We start from the raw sequence: 12,744 nt of genomic DNA, 5'->3' as shown, positions 1-12,744 counted from the left end.
CTTCTGAAAACTTCAAATTTCTTGAAAAACTTATTTAAAATTTCTAAAAGTTATTGAAAAAATGTGAAAGATTTGTGAGATAAATGTTAAAACTTTAAGTTTATTTTAAAGTTTCGCTTAGTTTTCTTTAAATCATCTGAAAAACTTCAAAAACTTAACGAAGATAAGACAAAATTGTGTGTTACAACAGTTACATTATATGTGAAGATAAGAGATTATTATTATTTTATTAAGACTGTTAAGACATTTTGTTGTTGTAAATCTTCTTTAAATTTCCAGGAAATATTGGAGACATTAGATTTGTAAATAAATTGTTAATATAACAGTTATTCTCGTTTAAATCATCTGCAAAACTGAAGATATTACGTTACAAATATTGCTACTCTAGTCTTCTTAGAAATTTTCTGTTAATCTTCTTTAAGACTTCTAGGAATTAACGAATACATTAAAAAGATTTGAAATACAATAAAACTAATGACATTTTATGACTCTTGTAACACTTCTGTTAATCTTCTTTAAACCACTAAGATATTAATGGAGGCGAAATAAATTTCGCCATATGTTCCTCTTAAATTTTCTCTCAACTTACTAGTTTCATATTTTTTCCTATCAATCCATCAAAACGTAAGAAAATGAAGGCATGGAATGAGAGAAGAAACGCACAAGTATTAGTGGCACTTTATAAGTTTAATTATTCCGTTCATTGTGTCGGAGTAATTTCATAGATAAGTGAGAACCGGTTCTTATGGCGAGAGAGAGACGTATGGCCATTGTTTCAAATAAAAACTATCCTTTATATATAGACTATAAAATTTAGACCAATACAGATAATGTGCTGTCTGCATAGTTCTCGAACCAGAGGCGTGGCACCTCAAGAATTTATTCAATTTTATTCGTTATCATCAAATTTCTCTAATTAAATGAAGAATTTACTTCTTCATCATTTTTTTTTTTTTCAAAGAGTTTTCAAGAAGTTATTGAAGACTTAAAGATAAAACCATCTAATCGAACGTCTGAAGAATCCGTTGCATCTTCCCAAGCAATTTTCTAAAAGTCACTGGCCCGGCATTTATTAAGATTTCCATTTATTTGACAATTCCTCATCATCCCACTCGACGGCATAATTAAACCCGGACGGAATAACCGAAATGAATTAAAAAGAAGATGAAAAAAATGTACGACCAACAAACAAGAGGAAGAAAAAAGCCACTTCACAATTAGTCGATATTTTAATGAGTCGGTGATTCGGCAGTTTTTCGGGAATCTAGACGGCTGGAACGAAGGAGGGTCCTTAAAAGCATCCACTCGAGCCGGTTGACTGTTTTGATGGGCGATTTCCAAATATTAAACGAGCCAACGCATTAATTTCAATACCGGTAGTTGTGTTTTCTTTCTATCGACGGCGGTGACGGTGATTTGAACGATTGGACGATAGACGAACTTTCAGGGGGAAAGCGGGTTTTCCGGGAGGAAATTAATGCTGTTCCAAACGACCTGATTTGGGACACGAACGGTTTTTGTCTTTGTCTTCCTATTCTTCGATTTCTTCAGGTACATTTGAAGTAATATATAATTGTCTGAAACTCTTCATAAAAAATAGACAATTTTTGATATTTATAACAATTAAAAATGTTTGAAAAATGCTTCAGTTCCTTCTGTTTCTTCAGGAACATTTGAAGTAAATCTTTAAAAGTAAGAAATTAAGCAATTTCCAAAACTCTTCATTATGACAAGAAATAGACAATTTTTGACATTTTGAACGAGAACAACGTTTATATTGTCTTAAATCATTCTGTTTCTTCAGGAATATTTGGAGTATTTCATCTGTAATATATGACTATATAATTGTCTGTAACTCTTCATTTGTTTAGAAAAAAAAAGAATAATTTTTTCTTCAGTTTCTTCTGTTTCCTCAGGAAGATTTGAATTAATTCCTTCAAAGTAAGAAATTACATAATTTAAAAAATTCTTGATTGTGATAAGAAATAGACAATTTTTGACATTTTGAACGAGAAGAACGTTTATTTTGACTTGAATTTATTCTGTTTCTTCAGGAATATTTGGAGTATTTCGTCTGTAATATATGACTATATAGTTGTCTGAAACTCTTCATCTGTTTAGAAATGGACAATTTTTCATATTTATAATAAGGAAAAACATTTAATTTTTCTTCTGTTTATTCTGTTTCCTCAGGAAGATTTGTCTAATTCCTTCAAAGTAAGAAATTACATATTTCCCAAAACTTATTATTGTAATAAGAAATAGACAATTTATGACATTTTGAACCACAAGATTGTTTATTTTGTCTTGAATCATTCTGTTTCTTCAGGAATATTTGAAGTACTTCATCTGTAATATATAACTATATAATTGTCTGTAACTCTTCACCTGTTTACAAATAGACAATTTTGGATATTTAAAAACATTTAATTTTTCTTCAGTTTCTTCTGTTTCCTCAGGAAGATTTGAACTAATTCCTTCAAAGTAAAAAATTACATAATTTAAAAAACTCTTGATTGTGATAAGAAATAGACAATTTTTGACATTTTGAACGAGAAGAACGTTTATTTTGATTTGAATTCATTCTGTTTCTTCAGGAATATTTGGAGTATTTCCTCTGTAATATATGACTATATAATTGTCTGAAACTCTTCATCTGTTTAGAAATAGACAATTTTTCATATTTATAATAAGGAAAAACATTTAATTTTTCTTCAGTTTCTTCTGTTTCCTCAGGAAGATTTGAAGTAATTTCTTCAAAGTAAGAAATTATATAATTTAAAAAACTCTTGATTGTGATAAGAGATAGACAATTTTTGACATTTTGAACGATAACATTTAATTTTTCTTCAGTTTCTTCTGTTTCCTCAGAAAGATTTGAATTAATTCCTTCAAAGTAAGAAATTACATAATTTAAAAAACTCTTGATTGTGATAAGAAATATTCAATTTTTGACATTTTGAAAGAGAAGAACGTTTATTTTGACTTAAAAACATTCTGTTTCTTCAGGAATATTTGGAGTATTTCGTCTGTAATATATGACTATGTAATTGTCTGAAACTCTTCATCTGTTTAGAAATAGACAATTTTTCATATTTATAATAAGGAAAAACATTTAATTTTTCTTCAGTTTCTTCTGTTTCCTCAGAAAGATTTGAACTAATTCCTTCAAACTAAAAAATTACATAATTTAAAAAACTCTTGATTGTGATAAGAAATAGACAATTTTTGATATTTTGAACGAGAAGAACGTTTATTTTGACTTAAAAACATTCTGTCTCTTCAGGAATATTTGGAGTAATTGCATCTGTAATATATGACTATATAATTGTCTGAAACTTTTCTTCTATTTATACATAGACAATTTTTGATATTTATAATAAGGAAAAACATTTAATTTTTCTTTAATTTCTTCTGTTTCTTTAGGAAGATTTGAAGTAATTTTGAAACTCTTCATTTGTTTAGAAATAGACAATTTTTGATATTTAAAACAATTTCAATTTCTTCTGTTTCTTCAAGAACATTTGAAGCATTTGCCCTATTTATTCAGGGTAATTCCTTAAAAATAAATAAGTAATCAGTGGTCAAATATTACATCAGTATCAAACAGAAACATTTTTCTTCACCTTCCATTCCATAAAAGTTTAATTAAAAAATGATATTGAAGGAGGAAACATTTTTCCAGAGTTGCCTAAAGAATTTTTGGCACAATTCCAAAGAATCAAAGCGGGAGATAACCACCACGTCCCTTCTAATCTCCATCGGCCCAACAACAGTAACGACACGCAATCCCCCCAAGTTTTATTCGTCCGCGGCCAGTAAATAACATCGGCAGTACCGCACGCCTATAAAACCGTTTTATTGACAATAGTAAAATCGAAAATGGTATTTGGAATAATTACCGGGCGCTGCATGCACTCGAACGGCCGGTTAAGAGCCGGGCGTCAGCGGGGCCGGTCGGGGAAACAGGTATGTGGAAAAGGCAAATGTGCGTAGGTTTCGACGGCAAAACGTACATGAAAAAGAAAAAACCTCATTCATGCAACGCGGTTGCCCGCGATATGGGTATGTGTAGCGAAAAATCGTCCCGGTTTCTATTCCGTTTCATAATCGGGGTGATCTATCGGTCGACGACAACGGCACGAGGTCAACGCGAGAGACAATGGCCGGTTTCCGAATTGCCCACCGTCCGATACGGCCTGACGAAACAATCACAAACGGGGGAAACGTAACCGATAATCAGAACCAAATTGCCGGGGGTGCATCCTGTGCACCACCCAAAAACCGTATAATCCGACGAGATAAATCACCCGAACTTCTGACAACTTGATTAACGCCCGTTACCCAATCAAACCAAACCAAAAAAAAAAAAAAATCCATTGTAAATAATCTTTTACTACAATAAATTAAATTCCTCACGTTAACAGTTTTTTGTTTTGTTGCTCGACAAAACGTTGAAAACGTGCGATGTAATTAAGTGATTGTTGCAACAAATGGTAATGAAAAAAAAAACCCGATCGGGATTTCGAGCCTTGTCAGTATAAATGACACGAAAATGAACACGTACAGTAGGTTTTATTATTGGTTATCTAGGAATAATTGTACGAACGGCGCATCGACGTATTAAATTCTACTTAAGAACCGTGTTGTTCATTAAAGGCGAGTAAATTTAAATATGCATTTAAACATGGTCTGCGCACGATCTATTCAAATTTCCCGCTGGGTTGCTGAAACTGAAGACTGGTGCTTGAAACGAAAGTATTTTCAGCATACATAAATAATTATAACAAAATCTAAAACTTTTATTTGTGATAATTGGCAAACAATTTTTGATGTTTGGAACAAGAAAAAACATTTGTTTTCGTGTTCACATTCTTCTGTTTCTTCAGGATTATTTGGAGTGATTGCAGGCTATAAGTTTTCTTCAATTTCTTCTGTTTCATTCAAAATAAGAAATTATGTAATTTTGAAAATTCTTCTTGTGATAAGAAACAGAAAATTTTCGATATACATTTATATGATTTTGCTTCAATTGCTTATGTTTCTTCAGCAACATTTGAGGTAATTCCTTCAATGTAAGAAATTATGCAATTTCCAAATCTCTTCATAGTAATAAGAATTAAACAATTATATCAAAATCTAAAACTCTTAATTGTTTGTGTATTATTCTGTTTCTTCAGGATCATTAGGAGTGATTCCAGGGTATTAAATAATTATGTGGCTGACTAAAACCCTTAATAATCATTAGAAATAAACAATTTGTAATATTTAAACCAAAGAGGAATGCTACTTCTTTACATTAGCTTCAGCTGTTTCTTCAGGATCTCTTGGTGAGATTCTAGTGTAATAAATAAGTATGCCACTGTCTAAAATTCTTAGATATGATTATAAATAATCAGTTTTTGATATTTTGAGCAAGAAGAAACAATTGTTTTTGACTTTAACTTCTTCTGTTTCTTCAAGATCACTTGAAGTGATACCAAGCTAGTATATAATTATGTCACTGACTAATACTGTTAATAATCATTAGAAATAAACAATTTGTAATATTTAAACCAAAGAGGAATGCTACGTCTTTTCTTCAGCATCTTCTGTTTCTTCAGAATCTCTTGGTGAGATTCTAGTGTAATAAATAAGTATGCCACTGTCTAAAATTATTAGTTGTGATTATACATAATCAGTTTTTGATATTTTGAGCAAGAAGAAACAATTGTTTTTGACTTTAACTTCTTCTGTTTCTTCAAGATCACTTGAAGTGATACTAAGCTAGTATATAATTATGTCACTGACTAATACTGTTAATAATCATTAGAAATAAACAATTTGTAATATTTAAACCAAAGAGGAATGCTACGTCTTTTCTTCAGCATCTTCTGTTTCTTCAGAATCTCTTGGTGAGATTCTAGTGTAATAAATAAGTATGCCACTGTCTAAAATTATTAGTTGTGATTATACATAATCAGTTTTTGATATTTTGAGCAAGAAGAAACAATTGTTTTTGACTTTAACTTCTTCTGTTTCTTCAAGATCACTTGAAGTGATACTAAGCTAGTATATAATTATGTCACTGACTAATACTGTTAATAATCATTAGAAATAAACAATTTGTAATATTTAAACCAAAGAGGAATGCCACGTCTTTTCTTCAGCTTCTTCTGTTTCTTCAGGATCTCTTGGTGAGATTCTAGTGTAATAAATAAGTATGCCACTGTCTAAAATTCTTAGTTATGATTATAAATAATCAGTTTTTGATATTTTGAACAAGAAGAAACAATTGTTTTTGACTTTAACTTCTTCTGTTTCTTCAAGATCACTTGGAGTGATTCTAGGCTTTTAAATAATTATGTCGCTGACTAAAACCCTTAATAATCATTAGAAAAAAACAATTAGTAATATTTAAACAAAAGAGGAATGCTACTTCTTTTCTTTAGCTTCTTCTGTTTCTTCAGGATCTCTTGGTAAGATTCTAGTGTAATAAATAAGTATGCCACTGTCTAAAATTCTCAGTTGTGATTATAAATAAACAGTTTTTGATATTTGTATCAAGAAGAAACGTTTGTTTTTATATTTAACTTCTTCTGTTTCTTCAGGATCACTTGGAGTGATTCTAGGCTATTAAATAATTATGTCACTGACTAAAACTCTTTTAATTATTACAAATAAACTATTTCTAATATTTAAACGATGATGGAATGCCACTTTTTTTCTTTAGCTTCTTCTATTTCTTCAGGATATCTTGATGTGATTCTAGTGTAAGAAATAAGTACGTCACTGTCTAAAACTTTCAGTTGTGATAATAAATAAACAGTTTTTGATATTTTTATCAAGAAGAAACGTTTGTTTTTATATTTAACCTCTTCTGTTTCTTTAGGATCACTTGGAGTGATTCCAAAATATTAAATAATCATGTCACTGACTAAAACTCCTAATAATCATTAGAAATAAACTATTTCTAATATTTAAATCAAGGTGGATTGCTACTTGTTTTTCTTTAGCTTCTTCTGTTTCTTCAGGGTCTCTCGGTGTGATTCTAGTGTAAGAAATAAGTACATCACTGTCTAAAAGTCTTAATTGTGATAAAAAAATAAACAGTTTTTGATATTTTTATCAGGAAGAACCGTTCGTTTTTATATTTAATTTCTCCTGTTTCTTCAGGATCACTTGGAGTGATTCTCAGGCTATAATAAAATTATGTCACTGACTAAAACTCTTAATAATCATTAGAAATAAACTATTTCTAATATTTAAACCATAGTGAAATGCTACTTTTTTTTCTTTAGCTTCTTCTGTTTCTTCAGGATTTCTTAATGTTATTCTAGTGTAAGAAATAAGTATGTCACTGTCTAAAACTCTTAGTTGTGTATATAAATAAACAGTTTTTTGTATTTTTATCAAGAAGAAATGTTTCTTTTTATATTTAACTACTTCTGTTTCTTCAGGAACACTTGAAGTGATTCCAGGCTATTAAATAATTGTGTCACTGACTAAAACTCTTAATAATCATTAGAAATAACCTATTTCTAATATTTAAACCATGATGGAATGCCACTTTTTTCTTCAGCTTCTTGTTTCTTCAGGATCTCTTGATGTGATTCAAGCGTAATAAATATGTCACTGTCTAAAACTCTTAGTTGTGATAATAAATAAAGAGTTTTTGATATTTTTATCAAGAAGAAACGTTTGTTTTTATATTTAACTTCTTCTGTTTCTTCAGGATAACTTGGTGTGATTCCAGACTATTAAATAATTATGTCACTGACTAAAAATCTAAATAATCATTAGAAATAAACTATTTCTAATATTGAAATTATGGTGAAATGCTACTTTCTTTTCTTTAGCTTCTTCTGTTTCTTCAGGATCTTTTGGTGTGATTCTAGTGTAAGAAATAAGTACGTCACTGTCTAAAACTCTTAGTTGTAATTATAAATAAACAGTTTTTGATATTTTTATCAAGAAGAAACGTTTGTTTTTATATTTAACTTCTTCTGTTTCTTCAGGATCACTTGGAGTGATTCCAGGCTATTAAATAATTATGTCACTGACTAAAACTATTTTAATTATTACAAATAAACTATTTCTAATATTTAAATCATGGTGGAATGCTACTTTTTTTCTTTAGCTTCTTCTGTTTCTTCTGGAGTATCTGAAGAAATTTTCTTTAGTGATAAATTAAATCATTATCTAAAACATTTTATACTAATTAGATTTAAACTAATGTAGAACAAGGAAGAAAGTAATTGTGATTAAATGAATTCACATAATAAATAAATGAACAAATAAATAAACTAATAAATTAAATGAAGAAAGGAGGTGGTGAGAGAGAGAACGTCGTGGGCAAAGGCAAACGATAAGTGAATAGTTGCAATGTGGCTTCTTAGGTGGTCATTGAAGTCCGTAATTCTACGTCTTGATGAATAAACAGAAAGCCATGCTCGGTACTCCATATTTCAGGCAGAGATACCGAACGTATTTCCCAGTGCTTTACCAACGAATTTATGCGTTCACCTCGTGCCCGGTACGCGTGTAAATAAATTGATCGATTGGCGTCGAATTAATAAATTCAAATGTGTCTTCGGAATCCAATAAATTCCTAACGTAATTTGTATAATTAATTAAGACCGGCCTCCCTAATGTGTCGGAGTCGAGTGCACTTTATCTGTGGATGGGAATTATTAATGCCCGCTCCGGAACGAGTTTCTGGAATCCGAATAATTCGATAAAACAACGAAATCCGAGATGTTGTCGAAAAACCAGTAATTTATGCGTCCGAAGTGGCCACACGTTATTAATTCAATCGGAACACCGAATTATTTACGTCCGACTAATGGACGTTTAAGTAGATAATTGTTCTGGTCGAATTTTTGAGGCGAATTTCGAAAAAACCGCCACACACACAACATTTTACGTTAATACACAGGCCTCAATCGTGAGTCATTAGCTTCTGGCGTTGATTAACGCAGTGCGGTTGCTTTTAGTGCGTCGAAATAAAAGTGTCATCGCGTTAATCCAACACCGAACTAAAATCCGTAAATTAAACAAATCGACTCCAAGTCTTTCCACAAATTAAGTCACTAAATACTTATAACTGTTTATTTGAAAACCCATTCGGACGGTGTTTATTTTAACATGCCAGCCCATCAACGACGCAGACGATAGACGACGCACTGAAAGCAAACAAACCGTTTCCACATCGTTTTCGATTTCTCGTGCACGAATTAAATTGTATTCAATCACTTTTGGTCCATTTACGACAAGTTTTTATTAATAGAAATCACCCAATTTTATAAATTGAGTCATCAGTTAATTATTATATCAATTTAAGAAGGTTTATCGTAAAAAATGGGGTTAAAGATGTCAACAATTAATTAATGTATGTCAAATAATAACTTTATAATTAGTATGTTTTATAGGATTATTAAAATTTCTAAAAAGTGTTAAATAATCTAGATTATCTTTTCTAATGTTTGAATAATATTAGTGAAGATACAATTTTGTCAAACCAAACATATAATAATAAATTATTCTGTTTTATAAAGTTTATTAAATAATCTAAATGGTTTTCCCTGATGTTTAACCAATACTAAGATATAAACCAAGTCAAACCAAGATTAGAATTGGTTTAAAAGTCGCCATTTTTTAAAGTAAAGTCAGTGGTCAGTTATTGTCCGAGGATATAATATTAAACTATTGTATTTTAAACGTCTATTAAACTTATAAATTGTGTCCAATATTGGTCAAGATATAATATTGTCAAACCAAGATTAGAATTAATTCAAAGATCACCATTTTTAAAAGTAAAATCAGTTGTCAGTTATTGTCATAGAATATAATAATAAATTGTTGTGTTTTAAATGTTTATTAGACTTATAAAATGTGTTAAATAATCCAGATTGTCTTCTCTAGTGTTTGACCAATATTGGTCAAGATACAATATTGTCAAACCAAGATTAGAATTAATTCAAAGATCACCATTTTTAAAAGTAAAATCTGTTGTCAGTTATTGTCAAAGAACATAATAATACACTGTCGTATTTTAACCGTTTATTAGACTTATTAAATGTGTTAAATAATCCAGATTATCTTTTCTAGCGATTGACCAATACTGGTCAAGATATACTGTTGTCAAACCCAAATTAGAATTGGTTTAAAGATCACCATTTTTAAAAGTAAAATCAGTTGTCAGTTATTGTCATAGAATAAAATAATAAATTGTTGTGTTTTAAACGTTTATTAACCTTATAAAATGTGTCAAATAAACTAGATTACCTTCTCTAGTGTTTGTCTAATATTGGTAAAGATATAATATTGTCAAAACAAGATTAGAATTAATTCAAAGATCACCATTTTTAAAATTAAAATCAGTGGTCAATTATTGTCCAAGGATAAAATAATAAATTATTGTATTTTAAATGTCTATTAAACTTATAAATTATGTCAAATAATGTAGATTGTCTTCTCTGGAGTTTGTCCAATGTTCGTCAAGATATAATATTGTCAAACCAAGAGTAGAATTGAGTAAAGATCACCATTTTTAAAAGTAAAATCAGTAGTCAGTTATTGTCAAAGAACATAATAATACACTGTTGTATTTTGACCGTTTATTAGACTTATAAAATGTGTTAAATAATCCAGATTGTCTTCTCTAGTGTTTGACCAAAATTGGTCAAGATATAATATTGTCAAACCAAGATTAGAATTAATTTAAAGATCATCATTTTTAAAAGTAAAATCAGTAGTTAGTTATTTTCAAAGAATATAATAATAAATTGTTGTGTTTTAAACGTTTATTAAACTTATAAAATGTGTCAAATAATCTAAATTGTCTTCTCTAGTATTTGTCCAATATTAGTCAAGATATGTTGTCAAACCAAGATTAGAATTAATTCAAAGATCACCATTTTTAAAAGTAAAATCTGTTGTCAGTTATTGTCAAAGAACATAATAATACACTGTCGTATTTTAACCGTTTATTAGACTTATTAAATGTGTTAAATAATCCAGATTGTCTTTTCTAGCGATTGACCAATACTGGTCAAGATATACTGTTGTCAAACCCAAATTAGAATTGGTTTAAAGATCACCATTTTTAAAAGTAAAATCAGTTGTCAGTTATTGTCATAGAATAAAATAATAAATTGTTGTGTTTTAAACGTTTATTAACCTTCTAAAATGTGTCAAATAAACTAGATTCTCTTCTCTAGTATTTGTCTAATATTGGTCAAGATATAATATTGTCAAACCAAGATTAGAATTAATTCAAAGATCACCATTTTTAAAAGTAAAATCAGTGGTCAGTTATTGTTCAAGGATATAATAATAAATTATTGTATTTTAAATGTCTATTAAACTTATAAATTATGTGAAATAATCTAGATTGTCTTCTCTAGTGTTTGTCCAATATTGGTCAAGATATAATATTGTCAAACCAAGAGTAGAATTGAGTAAAGATCACCATTTTTAAAAGTAAAGTCAGTAGTCAGTTATTGTCAAAGAACATAATAATACACTGTTGTATTTTGACCGTTTATTAGACTTATAAAATGTGTTAAATAATCCAGATTGTCTTCTCTAGTGTTTGACCAAAATTGGTCAAGATATAATATTGCCAAACCAAGATTAGAATTAATTTAAAGATCATCATTTTTAAAAGTAAAATCAGTAGTTAGTTATTGTCAAAGAATATAATAATAAATTGTTGTGTTTTAAACGTTTATTAAACTTATAAAATGTGTCAAAAAATCTAAATTGTCTTCTCTAGTGTTTGTCCAATATTAGTCAAGATATAATATTGTCAAACCAAGATTAGAATTAGTTCAAAGATCACCATTTTAAAAAGTAAAATCTGTAGTCAGTTATTGTCAAAGAACATAATAATACACTGTCGTATTTTAACCGTTTATTAGACTTATAAAATGTGTTAAATAATCCAGATTGTCTTTTCTAGCGATTGACCAATACTGGTCAAGATATACTGTTGTCAAACCCAAATTAGAATTGGTTTAAAGATCACCATTTTTAAAAGTAAAATCAGTTGTCAGTTATTGTCATAGAATAAAATAATAAATTGTTGTGTTTTAAACCTTTATTAACCTTCTAAAATGTGTCAAATAAACTAGATTCTCTTCTCTAGTATTTGTCTAATATTGGTCAAGATATAATATTGTCAAACCAAGATTAGAATTAATTCAAAGATCACCATTTTTAAAAGTAAAATCAGTGGTCAGTTATTGTTCAAGGATATAATAATAAATTATTATATTTTAAATGTCTATTAAACTTATAAATTATGTGAAATAATCTAGATTGTCTTCTCTAGTGTTTGTCCAATATTGGTCAAGATATAATATTGTCAAACCAAGAGTAGAATTGAGTAAAGATCACCATTTTTAAAAGTAAAATCAGTAGTCAGTTATTGTCAAAGAACATAATAATGCACTGTTGTATTTTGACCGTTTATTAGACTTATAAAATGTGTTAAATAATCCAGATTGTCTTCTCTAGTGTTTGACCAAAATTGGTCAAGATATAATATTGCCAAACCAAGATTAGAATTAATTTAAAGATCATCATTTTTAAAAGTAAAATCAGTAGTTAGTTATTGTCAAAGAATATAATAATAAATTGTTGTGTTTTAAACGTTTATTAAACTTATAAAATGTGTCAAATAATCTAAATTGTCTTCTCTAGTGTTTGTCCAATATTAGTCAAGATATAATATTGTCAAACCAAGATTAGAATTAGTTC

The sequence above is a fragment of the Aethina tumida genome, chromosome 6 (assembly GCF_024364675.1).
Source record: "Aethina tumida isolate Nest 87 chromosome 6, icAetTumi1.1, whole genome shotgun sequence".
In the NCBI taxonomy this organism is placed as follows: domain Eukaryota; kingdom Metazoa; phylum Arthropoda; class Insecta; order Coleoptera; family Nitidulidae; genus Aethina; species Aethina tumida.
Note: the sequence above shows the minus strand (reverse complement) of the source record.